We start from the raw sequence: 15,316 nt of genomic DNA, 5'->3' as shown, positions 1-15,316 counted from the left end.
TCCATCCACAGCTGCAAAGAAAGCAGTGGAGCCACTTTGTCACAATGAAGAAAACTTAAGGGTTGGCCTAATACTTATCTCATAATCTACAGAAAAGTACCTACTGAACATCAGCAGTGGCAGCTAGCGTAGTCTTTTCATGGTCTGAGTTCACTATCGTATGAAACTTCTCAGTAATTCCATTAATCTCAATTAATAAAATCAGGTTTGTGTAAAAGTGCCCCTCAATCTACTGACAACACTCTTGCTAGAACAGCCCAGTATGCAGTTGGCTTTTTTACCCACAAAAGCCTACTGCTGGCTTATGTTCAATGTTGTCCACCAGGACTCCCAGGTCCTTTTCAGCACAACCACTTCTATAAGACTCTTGTTTAAGAGTAGAGGCAAGAGGTGCAAAACCATTTTTTTTTTTCAGGCAGCTACTACCAGGGTGTTTACTTTGTGCTGGAGAGCATCCAAAGAAGAGCAATGAAGCTGGTGAAGGGTCTAGAGAGCAAGTCTTACAAGGAGTGGCTGAGGGAACGGTGGTTGTTTAGTCTGGAGAAGAGGAGGCTGAAGGGAGACCTTATCACTCTCTACAGCTGCCTGAAAGGAGGTTGTAGCAAGGTGGGTGTCAGTGTCTTCTCCCAAGTAACAAGTAATAGGACAAGAGGAAATAGCCTCAGGTTGTGCCAGGGGAGGTTTACATTGGATATCAGGAAAAATTTCTTCACCAAAAGGGTTGTGAAGCACTGGAACTGGCTGCCCAGCGAAGCGGTTGAGTCATATCCCTAGAGGTATTCAAAAGACGTGTAGATGTGGCACATGGTTTAGGGTGACTGGGCAGTGTTAGGTTTACGGTTGGACTTAATGACCTTAAGGGTCTTTTCCAACCTAAATAAATCTATTATTCTATGATTCTATGACTAGCTTCATCTGGTCTGATACATCAAACAATTATTAACAGGTGGAGATATTAGGTGCTTTACCTGGCAGGCATCTTCCAGTTTAGTTTCATTCAAAAGGAATTCAGCTCATGAGTTCCAAGACTATTCCATGATGTGACTTGAAGTGCTGTAAGTGGGGACAATTGAGAGGTTCACTTCGAAAGCACACTCCTCATCTAAACGAAAATGCTAATACAGACACGTCTATAGAATCCTACTCAGAACCTTGAGGGAACTGAAATCCTATGATCTTGACCAAGTGCTGGAAGCAAACCCTGTAGCTTGAAATACATTCCATGAGACTTACTTAGGCCCGAAAAATATGAATAGGATCTCAGAGGTTGGTACAGAAGACTCCCATTAGTTTAGTCCCCAGCAAAGGACTTGTCCCTGTAACGATATAACTCTAAAATTCCATTCAAGTCAGAGAAGTGGCAAGAAAAAGATTCTGGATCTTGGTGATCAAAATAAGAAGCTGATGACTCTAAAGCTGTTTAAAGTACCATGACTAATGGTCTTTTGCACAAGGTATCAAGCGCATGAGTGCTTGGAAGCACAGAATCATAGAATGGTTTGTGTTGGAAGGGAATCTTAGAAGTCATCTAGTCCAGCCCCCCTGCAACTAGTAGGGACATCTTCAATTAGACCAGGTTGCTCAGAGCCCTGTCCAACCTGACCTTGAATGGTTCCAGGCATGAAGCACCCACAATTTCTCTCAGCAACCTGTTCCAGTGTTTCACCACGCTCATCATAAAACATTTATTCCTTATATCCAGTCTAAATCTACCCTCTTTTAGTTTAAAACCATTACCCCTTGTCCTATTGCAACAAGCCCTGCTAAAAAGTTTGTCCCCATCTTTCTCATGAGCCCTCTATAAGTATTGAAAGCTCACAATAAGGTCTCCCCGGAGCCTTCTCTTCTCCAGGCTGAACAGCCCCAACTCTCTCAGCCTTTCCTCATAGGAGAGGTGTTCCAGCCCTCACATCATTTTTGTGGCCTTCCTCTGGACCTGCTCCCACAGGTCCATGTCTTTCCTGTGGTGAGGGCTCCAGAGCTGGACACAGGACTCCAGGTGGGGTCTCATCAGAGTGGAGTAGAGGGGCAGAATCTCCTCCCTTGACCTGATGGCCACACTTCTGATGCCACCCAGGATACGGCTGGCCTTCTGGGCTGTGAGTGCACTTTGCCAGTTCATGTGCGGTTTTTCATCCATCAGTTCCCCCAAATCCTTCTCGGCAGGGCGGCTCTCAATCCCATCATCCCCCAGCCTGTATTGATACTGCGGGTTGCCCTGAGCCAGCTGTAGGATGCTACACTCAGCCTTCTTGAACCTCATGAGGTTCACATAGGCCCACTTCTCGAGCCTGTCAAGGTACCTCTGGATGTCATCCTGTCCCTCAGTCATGTCAACTGCATCACTCAGCTTGGTGTTGTCTGCCAACTTGTTGACGGTGCACTCGATCCCGCTGTCTAGGTCACTGCTGAGATATTAAACAGTATCAGTCCCAATACGCACCCCTGAGGGTCACCACTTGTCAGTGATCTCCATCGGGACATTGAGCCATTCATCACTACCCTCTGGATCCGACCATCCAGCCAATTCCTCATCCACCGAATGATCCACCCATCAAAGCTCTCTCTCTCCAATTTGTAGAGAGAGTGTGTCAAAGGTGTTACAGAAGTCCAGCTAGATGACATCTGTAGCTCTTCCCCTGTCCACTGATGCTGTCACTCCACCATATAGTTGAATGACTGCATCACTAGGTTGGTCAGGCAGGACTTGCCCTTGGTGAAGCCATGCTGCCTGTCTTGAATCACCTCCCCGTCCCCCATGTGCATTAGCAGAGCTTCTAGGAGGTTCCATTCCATGATCTTTCCAGGCTCAGAGGTGTGGCTGACAGGTCGGTAGTTCCCACAGTCCTCCATTCTACCCTTTTCAAAAACTGGTGCAATGTTTCCCTTTTTCCAGTCACTTAATACATAACCTGCAAATGTCAATAGAACCATTGTCAACAAAAGGTTCATTAGTGTTCTGGAAGTCAGTCTTGCACAAAGTAGCACTGCAGTAAGGAGCACTGATTCCCTTGAAGCAATCTGACTAATACTGGGCAGTCTTAGACACAGTTTTGTATGAGATACAGAAGCTGTTTAACCAACACATATGTGACACTGGGAGAGTCCTTCTTAGGTTCTTAGCCTTCCCTTCCACCTCAGCATTCTAGAAGTCTTGAGGATGTCGCCATGTCACCATTACCTGTGCCTCAGGCACTTACAGTTTTTATACGTCTAGGTAATCTGTCAACATTGAAGCAAACTCCTGTGGAAGTATCTGGTTATGGAGATAAGCAATTTTAAAAAAGAATACTATCAAACAATAGAAAAGAGTAAGGATCCTGAGAGAACAATAAAAAAATTAAAGAAAAAAACAAAACCCAAAGGAAATTGAAATTTGAAGAGTGACTGTTGCATCTGCGTGGATCAGGATTACAAGCAGGGCATGGACTAGTGAAATTATAGTGGGGGTCTGCTACAGGCCACCCAACCAGGAAGACTGAGCGGACAAGGCCCTCTATAGGCAGATAGAAGCAGCCTCATTTTCACAAGCCGTGGTCCTCATAGGGGACTTGGCGGGACAACACAGCAGGGCATAAGCAATCTGGGAGGTTCCTGGACTGCGTTAATGATAACTTCCTTCTCCAAGTGATACAGGAGCCCACGAGGAGAGGTGCTGTGCTGGACCTTGTTCTTACCAACAAAGACGGGCTGGTGGGGAATGTGAAGCTCAAGGGCAGCCTTGGTTGCAGTGACCATGAAATGGTGGAGTTCAAGATCCTGAGGGCAGCAAGGAGGGCACACAGTAAGCTCACTACCATGGACTTCAGGAGAGCAGACTTTGGCCTCTGCAGGGACCTCCTTGTTAGAGTAGCATGGGATAAAGCCCTGGACGGAAGAAGTGCCCAAGAAAGTTGGTTAATATTCAAGGATTACCTCCTCCAAGCTCAGGAGCGATGCATCTCAACAAAGAGGAAGTCGGGCAAAAATGTCAGGTGGGCTGTATGGATGAAGAAGGAGCTCCTGGACAAAGTCAAGCACATAAAGGAAGCCTACAGAGGGTGGAAGCAAGGATAGGTAACCTGGAAGGAATACAGAGAATTTGTCTGAGCAACCAGAGATCACGTTAGGAACGCTAAAGCCCTGTCAGAATTAAATCAGGCCAAGGACGTCAAGGACAACAAGAAAAGCTTCTATAGGTACATCAGTGATAAAAGGAAGACTAGGGAGAATGTGGGCCCTCTCTGGAAGGAAATGCTCTGTATGTTAGGGACAGCTTCGACTGTATAGAGCTCGATGATTGTGATGACAAGGTCGAATGCTTATGGGTAAAGATGAAGGGGAAAGCCAACAAGGCAGACATCCTGCTGGGAGTCTGTTATAGACCACCCAACAAGGATGAAGAGGCAGATGAAGTTTTCTACAAGAAGCTGGCAGAAGTCTCACAATCACATTTCATATGTAGATCATAGAATGGTGTCACTGAATGGTTTTGGGTTGGAAGGGATCTTAGAGATCATCTGTTTCCAACCTTTCTGCCATGCGCAGGGATGCTTTCCACTAGACCAGGTTACTCAAAATCCCATCCAACCTGGCCTTGAACACTACCAGGGATGGGGCAGCCACAACTTCTCTGGGCCACCTGTTCCAGTGACTCACCACCCTATAGAAGAAATAAAGAATTTCTTTCTTATGTCTAATCTAAATCTACCCTCTTCCAGCTTAAAGCCATTACCCCTTATCCTGTCACTCCATGCCCTTGTATAAAGTTCCTCTCCAGCTTTTTTGTAGGCCCCTTTCAGGTACTGGAAGGCTGCAATAAGGTCTCCCCACAGCCTTCGCTTCTCTAGGCTGAACAGCCCCAACCCTCTCAGCCTTTCCTCACAGGACAGCTGTTCCATCCTTGTGATCATTTTTGTGGCCCTTTTAATCAACCTTACTAATCTTTGTGGTGCTTATTAGTTTTATTAATCTTATTAACCTTTTATCTTTGTCCTATTGACAAGCATTTTTGTCTTACTTACATGTCATTTGGTTTCCCTACCAAAATAAATACAAAAAGTGATAATTGCTTAAAATATTTTATATTGTTAAATATATAAAATATCTCCAGTAGTTAGGTTTTGGCAAGACATCAGACTCATCCTCCTAAAACGTTAACATATTCATTGTACTTCTCAAACTCTTAAAAAAATTCTGCGTTGCTAGCTTGTGTGTGTACCTACCACATTATAGAAAGCTGTCTTGTCAAAAAAATTTCCTCAACACAGCAAGACAGAGATTACATAAAATCTTAGTAGACACTTTGTGCTTGTTCCAACTGTTCATAAAAGGCATCAGTCCAACAGTAATCTGCCACTTTTGGTCTAAGAAGTAGTTAAAAAACTTTTTTCATAACAATTTATTACTTAATCTTTGAAAGTCATGTCATAGTATAGAAACATAGAATCTTTTAGGTTGGAAAAGATTCTTAAGATCATCGAGTCCACCTGTAAACCTAACATTGCCAAGTCCACCATTAAACCATGTCCCTAAATGCCACATCTACATGTCTTTTAAATCCCTTGAGGGATGGTGACTCAACCACTTCGCTGGACAGCCTGTTCCAGTTCTTGATAACCCTGTTGGTGAAGAAATTTTTCCTAATATCCAATCTAAACCTCCCCTGGGGCAACTTGAGGCCATTTCCTCTTGTCGTATCTCTTGTTACTTGGGAGAAGAGACCGACACCCACCTCGCTACAACCTCATTTCAGGTAGTTGTAGAGAGCTTGTCAGAAACAAGCACAGGGACAATTTTTGTACCTAACGTCCTTGACAACTTCCTTTAATATATCTATGACATAGGCCATCATGTAATTTAAAAATGTTTTCCAAAATCTTCCATCCAAATTACTCCAGTTTAAGGTTAATTTCATGTGCACTGAAGTACACGGAAAGGATTTAATTGATTTTAAAACAATTGGATTGATTTGATTTAGCTTTGTACGATGCCAGCTATCACCAGATCATAGTTTAGAACATTTTTTTTTTAGATATCTGCGTGAAGATGATGAAAAGAAGGTATAGAAATACAGTGTTTTTAAGTATCAGTAAGATAAAAATATCTTTCAGGAGCAGACATCTTAAATCCTGACATCTAGTCAATGAAACAGATTAAAAATGAGTTACAAATGTAATTTAGCATGTTTACCAATTCTTCCAGACTGTCAGTTTCTTTGCCTAAATATTTCTTTGCTGGCTATTGTGTAAAAAAGCCAGGCAAAAAGTACGATGAATGACTGTGGATAATGAAAATGATTAAGTATGGAATTCTATCAAGTCCACAAAATACACAAAATTAGAAAACTGAAAAGTAGTTTTCTTTTAATCTCTGCCATAATAATCTGTCATGTTGTATTGAGACTATGTAAATTTACTTTCATGAGTACAGTCCTCAAAGTACTTTTTTCTTTTGTTATTTGTGTTTTTCCAAAATGAGTATCTTAAAAGATACTTGTAGTATATATTTTAACTTTTCAAAATCTTTACATCATTTACTTTGAGTATTAACGTCAGTTTACTGTTCTGTCAGGTAGACGTTCTATTTCTAAACATGTATGCAACCTGGGAAACAAAGACAATACAGGCCTAATTTCTCCATGTATAAGAAATGTACATGTTTCTCTAAATGGTTTACATGTAAAACAAATTACTCTCCCTCATACATAGTAACTCACAATAAATCAGAAAATCTTCAGGTTTGGAATTATGTTTTCGATTTCTTCACTCATGCAAATGATACACTGTTGTGAGATTCCATTATAACATGCTAATAAATAATGTTATTTTCAACATATATAGTATACTAAAATGAGGATCAACGGATTAAGGTTAAAATTCTCCTGAGTAATTTTGTGAATATTCCTCTAATTTTTTCAACACACGAACACATTTCTTCATACCTTTTTTCAAAAGACAGATGTTTCCACTACTTTAAGGTTAAATAATAGTTCGTGCAACTCAGAAATACAAATTTTGTATATATGCATAAATTGTTTCACAACCCACTTACAAGTAAACTCTCAAATTCTGTAACATTTCAGGCCATACCAAGCGTTCAGTACTTCCTCGTAAGTTCCTTGATTGCCCAAAGTTCTTCTATGCAACTGATACTGGCATTTTAATGAGTGCGATAATACAAAATACTGGGATGTAACTTTGTGGTGTTGCGAATGTATTTGCAGTGTGAATGTTCCTTTGCTTGTCAATGAAACAAAAAAAGTTGGTTAATGAAAACCACCAACAGCTGTGGCCATCACATTTTGCCAACAGAAACATCTCACCAGAAAGCCAACAGTACGTTTTTTCAATTGCTTCTTTTGGTAAAAATAATTGCCAAGCATTTAAAGTACCATTGGCAGATTGTAAGTAGAAGTTTATTTCTAATGTTATATTGATTTTATTTGAAGATAAGATGCAAGCAGTTTTAGTTTATAGTGTAACAAACATTTTATCTTGTCTTTGTAACAAAAAAACTTGTCAAATTGTCAACAGTGGTATTTTTTGGAGTTGCAATAGCTTGAGAGCTGCATTAAAACAAGCGTGACTAGCAGGTTGAGGGAGGTGATTCTCTCCCTCTGCTTGGCTCTCATGAGACCCCACCTGGACTACCGTGTTCAGCTCAGGGACACCCAGCATAAGACATGAATCTGCTTGAGCAGGTCCAGAGGAGGGCCATGAAGATGATCAGGGGGCTGGACAGGCTGAGAGAGTTGGGGCTGTTCAGCCTGGAGAAGAGAAGGCTCTAGGGAGACCTTATAACAACCTTCCAGTACCTGAAGGGGGCCACCAGGAAAGATGGGGAAGGACTCTTTATCAGGGAGTGTAGTGATAAGATGGGGAGTGACGGTTTTAAACTGAAAGACAGTAGATTTAGATTAGACATAAGGAAGAAATTCTTTACTAAGAGGGTGGTGAGGCACTGGAACAGGTTGCCCAGAGAAGTTGTGGCTGCCCTGTACCTGGAAGTGTCCAAGGCCAGGTTGGATGGGGCTTTGAGCAACCTCTAGTTGGTCTAGTGGAAGGCATCCCTGCCCATGGCAGGGGGGTTGGAACTAGATGATCTGTGAGGTCCCTTCCAACCCAAACCATTCTGTGATTCTATGATCTGAGGAAAAAAGGGCAAATCAATATAAGAAAATTAAACACAGGATAATACCAGATCTTAACGTGTTTAACAGCAAGTTGTTCCACTGAAAACAGTAAGAGTTGGGAGCACTTATAACCTGCTCATCAGCTGTCCAGGTTTGCCCATGAACTTTATTTTTAAAAAAGAAAAATAAGGGGTGTCTTCTAGTAATAATTTCCTCAAGGTGGTTATGTATTTTATGAATGCCAAAAGTCTTCAATGCTACTTGTATTCCTTTGCTTGTCAGGCACTTTCTTTGCTACACTTTCACATTGGCAAACATTGATGCTTTATCTATTTTCAATACAAATATCTGTCGAACTATCATTTTATGTTTTTAATTAATTTTTTGCATAGCAGCTGCATTACTTGGGAGTGCTTCTAATGGAAAAACAAGCTCCAGGAGATGGATAAACAATCAGCATTTGGATAGTGATCACCTTATTGCTTGACGATTACTACTACAATGCTATCCCAAAGAAGGGCTTATCGTGGCTGCACTACGAGAAGATGCAATTTACACAAAACATTTGCTATATGCATGTCATGATTTTTCCGTATCAGACAGTAATAAAAGAAATAATTATTTCAGGTGTTCATTCCACAACTTTTTTTCCTTCCGTAATGAAAGACAACTATGTGGGTTAGAGAAGTTCTTGAATAAACACTTCAATTAGCAGCATTAAAGCAGCTTTAATTAATAAACTAGAGGTTAATTTATCTAGGACTGAGAGAGAAATGTAATTGTCCATTGCTACATTTCACCTATCTGCATTTTGAAACAAACTATTCTGAATCCTAATACGAACGAATCCCTACTGCAGCTATTTTGCAAGTGGTCAACCAGCAAAAATGATTGATTGCTTCTAATTCCAGAGACAGATCATTCTCCCTCAACTTTAGTGCGAAGGGATGAAAAAAATATGTCTTCAATCAGCAAAAGAGAGTAGAACTGAAATCTGTGTTCCTTTTGGTATTGTAATTTCAAACTTGATCTTTGACTATATCTAGACATGGATACACAACACCAGACTGGAATTTCTTCAGGGCTCCCGTTTGGTGCAATTGTCTGACACTGTTGGATAAGAAAGGAATGGTGAGTCCCCTCTGACTGCTAGTGGAAAGAATGCCACTCCCTGTGTAATAGCTGTCCAACAACAAAGGGTGCAGCCACCATTGCTGACAAAGTCCAGGAGTCAGAAAAGGATGCACACTTTGTAAAAAGAGAACTACCTGAGGAATTTTTGTTCCAGAATGTTTCTGGTGGTTTGCCTGCATCTGTCCCAAACATAAAAAAGTCATATTCATTTATAAATAACTCCAGGATTATGAAGAGGCTAGTCTGAAGATTTTAATGTGAGACAGTAAGGAACTTTCCTGGAATAATTTTTGGAGTTCATCTGCAATACAATTGGGTCTTATCACAAGCTATTTTTAAGAGTGGATATTAAATTACTCTTAAGGAATGATATGCTAATATGCTGACCAATCTGATGCAGTACCTGGTTCCAGCAAATCTGGTGAGAGAGGATTCCAGGACTGACTAATACGGTACTGCATCTGGTTCAGCTACTGTACTAGGGTCATTTACAGTATAGGACACGCAATTCCAAGCTGTCGTGCCTAAACAGCAGTATTTGTCCTTCTCTGGTGCTCAGATGCTGACCTTGTTTACAGAATCCTGCCTTTGCTCACTTGTGGCCTTCAAGCTCAGCCCCTGACTCAGTAATCAGGCCAGCCACTCACTCAAGTTCTCTGAAAAACTCTGCACCTAGCTTTTAGTTGTTTGACCATTCCCCTGGGATTTCTGAGAGTCTAGGAATTACAAGTTTGCAGACAGTTTCTATGGTTTGGGGTAGGGAGATATCAAATCTTGCCAAAGAGTCTAAGGTCAATAATGCTCATAGGCTAAATGCACACATGGTACTGTGCATCATTTAGGAAAGTTCTTGATATTGTTAAGCAGTACTTGTACCATGCTATGTGAATGATTCTGAAGGCTGTGTTTTTTCATATTCTTCAGTCCTAAGGCCAGAATTTAAACCCGTGGTAAGACTACAAGCAAAACTATGTTTCCCAGATGCCTCATAGGACACATTGTTTACGCTGTCAGCTCTGGATTTCCATAGCTTAGAGAGAACTGTGTTGGTTTCTGCTTAAGGGAAGTTCAGGACAGACTGCATGACTTCCTAGATTACTTAATGTCTGTATCAAGTCATTGCTATTAATACAGCAAACTTGCAAACTTATTATTACAAATTTTCTCAGTAATTTTAGCAAAATATAAATAAACTAAATCCTTATGATAAAGCTCTACCTTTCAAATATTGGTACTCTGAGTAGAGGTACTAAAAGTTAAGTGAAGTGGCATGATTTAACTGCTCTCTTGTTCCTTGAGGTAGTCTCCACAAAACCATGTTGCTGGAATAAATCCAGTAGTGCTGCAAAGTCTGTCCTTTTCTGTTTCTGTATTTATTAAAAAATGAAATATATACGGGAAAAAAAAAACAAACAACACAGTAAAAACTTAGGAAGAGCTTTAGGAAAACTTTTGCCCCATTTAATTTATCTCCTACTGGGGTTAACCTACAAGATCTGCTTAACTTCATGTACTTTGGCAACACTGTGGAGTAGGTACTTTGGCAACACTGTGGAGTAGGTACTGATTACGTTAGAAATAAAGTTGTGTTTCAGAATGATCCATAGAAGTCTTGAATACTGAAGTTCTAAGAAAGTTAAGTGGAAAAATAGAATTATTTTCAAATGGCAATACTTTTGTCCTCAGAAACTATTTGTTTTGGGTAAAGTTCAGAGTTCTTGAACTTGGTGTTGAGAAAATTTATGGATCTTGTTTGTCGACTCTTTCAAATCCTCACAAAATGTGTGTACATTAGCTACCAGCTGAAGAATACAGCCCTAGTTCTTGTTGACGAGGTCTGACTGATTTAAAGTGCTGCAGTATGCTTGTAATGGCTTTAAAAAGGACTACTTGGACATTTCCCTCACAGCTTAACCAAACTCCCAGCACTTCTGCAGTTTTCCATGATTAACTAGGTGATTTCTTTGTGCAATATTGTTTTCCTTAGAATTTCTATGAACTCAAATATTTATTTATTTTGACATTAAATAAGAGAAACTAAAATCCCGTAGGAAAATACCACTTGAAGTAAGAGCACTGTTCATAAATTGCTCTTGCAGATGTATGCAAAAACTGATTTAAAAAGAGTTGCTCTTGTGAATCAAAAATCTGCCTTAAACCTTTTAACATGATTTCACAAAGAAGTCTCTAGTGTAGCATTGCTGCTTATACAAATGCACTTAACATACAAATCAATTAAACTTGGAAAAAGGTAGCTGAAAAATAGATCACTGATTGCAAATTCAAAAGTACTTCTACAGGATTTAAAAAACAGCAGGACCAAGCATTTAAAACAAAAACATCCAACACAGGAAAACACCGAGTCACCTAGTACAGTGTCTATTTAGATGCATAAAAGCTGTAACAATTAGAGAAGTGTAGTAAAGTGGATACCACTAGTTCACTGCATGCACAAGATCGCATGACTAGAGACGGCAGGTACAGTACAACACTTTATCGGAATGTCTGCTTGGTGAACCTGGCCACAACTTCACATTTCTGCCTATAACTGCCTAGAGTTTGCGAACAGACTGATTCTATAACTGAGAAAAAATACTTTAAAACTTGGCCTCTGGGTTCTGTTACTGCCATCCAAAAGGAGAATTATATTACAATAGGTTGGGGAAAAAAAGTACTCTATAGCAGGCTTCTTGTTTAACAGCAGGAGTTCTAAATGTCTAATTTTTAGTATATTTTCTTGAAAGGAAATCGTCGTGATTTCTATACCATGATTTTCCCTATAAAACCTTAAGAGGTTTATACTACGCTTTGACTGCGGGTTTTTTTAGTGGGTAGAAAGGGGTGGCAGAATTTTTCTAAGCAGGCGGATTGTGGTCTAGCAACATAATGCTTTTTGCTTTATTGACGAATGTGGTAATAGCAGTGAGGACTGAAGTAAGTGGTGATAGGAGCAGTGAGCTCAATATGGAAGAAATCAGAGATTTAAGTTGATGAAACAGACTAAATTATTTTACACATGTTGGCTAGTTTCAGGGTTGACACAGTACTTTCTTCTCCTCTCCTCCCATTCAAACTGTTTAACCATTTGGGTCTTGCTCCTAATATTGACCACAAGAACGAGAGAATATGTTGGTTCTTATCATGGAAAGGACAGTTTGCTTCAGAAGCTGACCTTGGTCTATTCTTTCCCGCTGATCACCAAACAACAGATCATAAAGATTTTAGATGCTATAAGCCTTGACTGTATTTGAAAGTGTTGAATGACACAGTACTAAAACAACTGTAATCTTTCATATAAAGAAACTTACTGCCCTATGCCCCATTGTCTCAATCTGCTTTAGAATGAGAAAAGTGAATACTTCATTTTGTTGCCAGTTGTATCACCGATCTCTCTCAGTAAGGAAGTCAGCTCTCGAAGTTAATGATGGCATTTAACAGTGGTAAATCAATCCATATCTACTTTATAAATCATGCTTGTTCAACGGAGTTTTTCTTATTTTTCTACAAAGATTTAAAAAAAGCATCCAGTCGAATAACATTACAAACATTGTTTGATTTGGAAGACCCACAAATATGACTGGCTTCATACCACACAAACTGCTATACTGAAGGGTGGTATTACCCACTTATTTATAACCACCTAATGTTACCATGTAAGGCTGAATCAATTAAAAAAAAAAAAGTTCCAGAACTGGCAGGAATCTCTATAAACTTTGCTCTCTAGGAGACATAACAATAACATTCAGCCCAAATTAAGAACCTTTTGGTCTTAGATTGGTTCAAACTATTTTGGGTGCAATTACACCGGAGTTTGTTTTTCAGTAATCTAAGTATTATGAAAGATCTTTTTTCATTTTTCATAAAACTCTAGAGAGAAACACAGTTTGAAGTTGCGCACAGCTACCAAACACAAACAACCAACCTTTTGCTAATTGCTACATTCAATGTTAAGTCAAAAAAAAGTCCATACAGCTTCTACTTCTTGATTCCTCTTAAAATCTGTAGTCAGTGTATAGCTTGCAATGTGTTTCCTCCTCTTGCTTTTTCTTTACTCGCTGAAGTTACATTTATTAAAATGTCCTTTCAGGCTTCAGTGAATGAGTCTGCGAGTGAGACAAATGGATTTTCTTCTTCCTGCCATTTCTTCATCCTTTAGTTTCCCAAAATATGGTGGCTGTCAAGAATCAGTACTGCTTTGGAAGAATGCCAACAATTTATACTGATGGCCTGTCCAAATCGGGGTACTCTATGAACTGCAGTGTTAGAGAGTAAGAAAACTGAGTAACTATATATCATCTTCCATTGATATTTATCACCCGTCATCAAAATAGTGTTGAAAGGTATCGAGATACAATATTAATGTAATCATTTTAGTGGAAAATCAAAACAGAGCTGACTTCATTTTTTTCTCATCTACAAAATTCTGACACAGAAACAAGTAAGAGACAGCTGATAATGGTCACTATAAACCATTAAACTTGAGAAAAATAATAATAATAAAAATATAATAAGCAATGCATTTACTTTTACTGATTTTCAAAATGGAGAAAATGAGCTAATTAGACAAGTCTGCGTTTTGAAGGGACATTTTCCCTTACACAAGAAGAAAAGTATAAAGTTAAGTATATTATAGACCAATTCTCATAGCCCAAAAGATACAGCTGTGCTTTAAAAACACAGTGAAAATGTAATTACCTAATTTAGCTTGGTAAGAGCTACTTTTTCTTGGCTTTTTGCCCAGAATATGCTTATTCCTTCTGCAAATACAGTGTGGCAGACTCTAAAAAGAAAAGGAACATGTTGCAGAGAGGCAAAACAGAATACGTTCACTACATACATAGCACACTTATGGATTAGTGCCTCCAGTAACAGAAAGTAGTGGTAACAGAAATTTGCATTAATCTGGACAAAGAGAATAATACCTTGATAGACAAAAAGTGAAATCTTCAGTTTATTGACAAAACAGGAGCAGGCAGTCCTGGCCTGAGAGTGTGTTTGAACACCATTCTGGAAAGGATCTCCTGAAGTCCCAAGAATCTGAATTTTCACTTTTAGTATTATAGAAACCTGTGAGATAACTACTGACTAAAACTTTCTAGAACATCTTGAATGTCCACATATCAATAGAGAATATTCAAAAGGCTCCCTTATTTTTTTCCTGCTTGGACATCCAAGAAGAAACTCTGCCATCTGACTGACCTATACAATGGTCTTCAGCTGAGAGAATACTGCAGCGGAAACTAGGGCAGAACACAAGAGCCCCCAGAATTGCTGGTTTTGTCTGCTGAGGATGAATGTTTCGGCGATGTCCATCAAACTTTAACCTTTCATAATGATTCAGGCACTAGCCTTTTTTTTTAAATGCGTGGCATAACTTGTAAAAAGACTGATAGAGGTGCATGTGTTATCTGGAAAAGAAAATTCACGTTCTGTCACCAGCTTTGGGAACACTGCAGTCAGGTGTAATGGGACGTATAGACTAAACCACCATATTTTCTGTTTCTTCACGTAATGTGGAATATGAAAATTACTGCAGTGTATTGTTGCGGTGCCATAATGCTAAACCATTTTCATTCTATGTCTTCTAATGCACTGTTCATTAAATAAGTATCCATTCAGCTAGATACTGAAACTGTTTTGTCCAGAGTGAAGATCACCAGCTGAGGCTCCCCAGTTCACCACGCTAGGGCAGGTCATTCACCACTCCGACGCTCCAGCTTCGTTTCTGCTGCTTTGTGCCACGTTGCTTACACGCAACGTTCCACGCACATGGCGGCCCCCGCCGAGGGGACTGCCCAAGAGCTCCTCTTCTCCGCCTGGCCAGGCAGGAGCAGGTTTCGTCTTCGGCTCCGGACTCGTTCTGTGTGACGCCGCGGAAGGGCGGCAGCTGGTGCTAACGACGCACGCCGCTCCCTTTGAGGCAACGAGCCCAAGGCCACCCGGCAGGCAGGGCGAGCAACCCCGTTCTGACTCCGGAATCAAAGGCCAAGAGACGCAGGCTCCATCCCGGGGCCGGGCCCGCTCCGAGACCGGCGCCAGCCCGCGATTCCAGCGGCGTCAGGCTTCCGT

Source organism: Opisthocomus hoazin, chromosome 1, assembly GCF_030867145.1.
Source record: "Opisthocomus hoazin isolate bOpiHoa1 chromosome 1, bOpiHoa1.hap1, whole genome shotgun sequence".
In the NCBI taxonomy this organism is placed as follows: Eukaryota; Metazoa; Chordata; class Aves; order Opisthocomiformes; family Opisthocomidae; genus Opisthocomus; species Opisthocomus hoazin.
The sequence above is the reverse complement of the archived record's forward strand: the minus strand, read 5'-3'. Positions refer to the sequence as shown.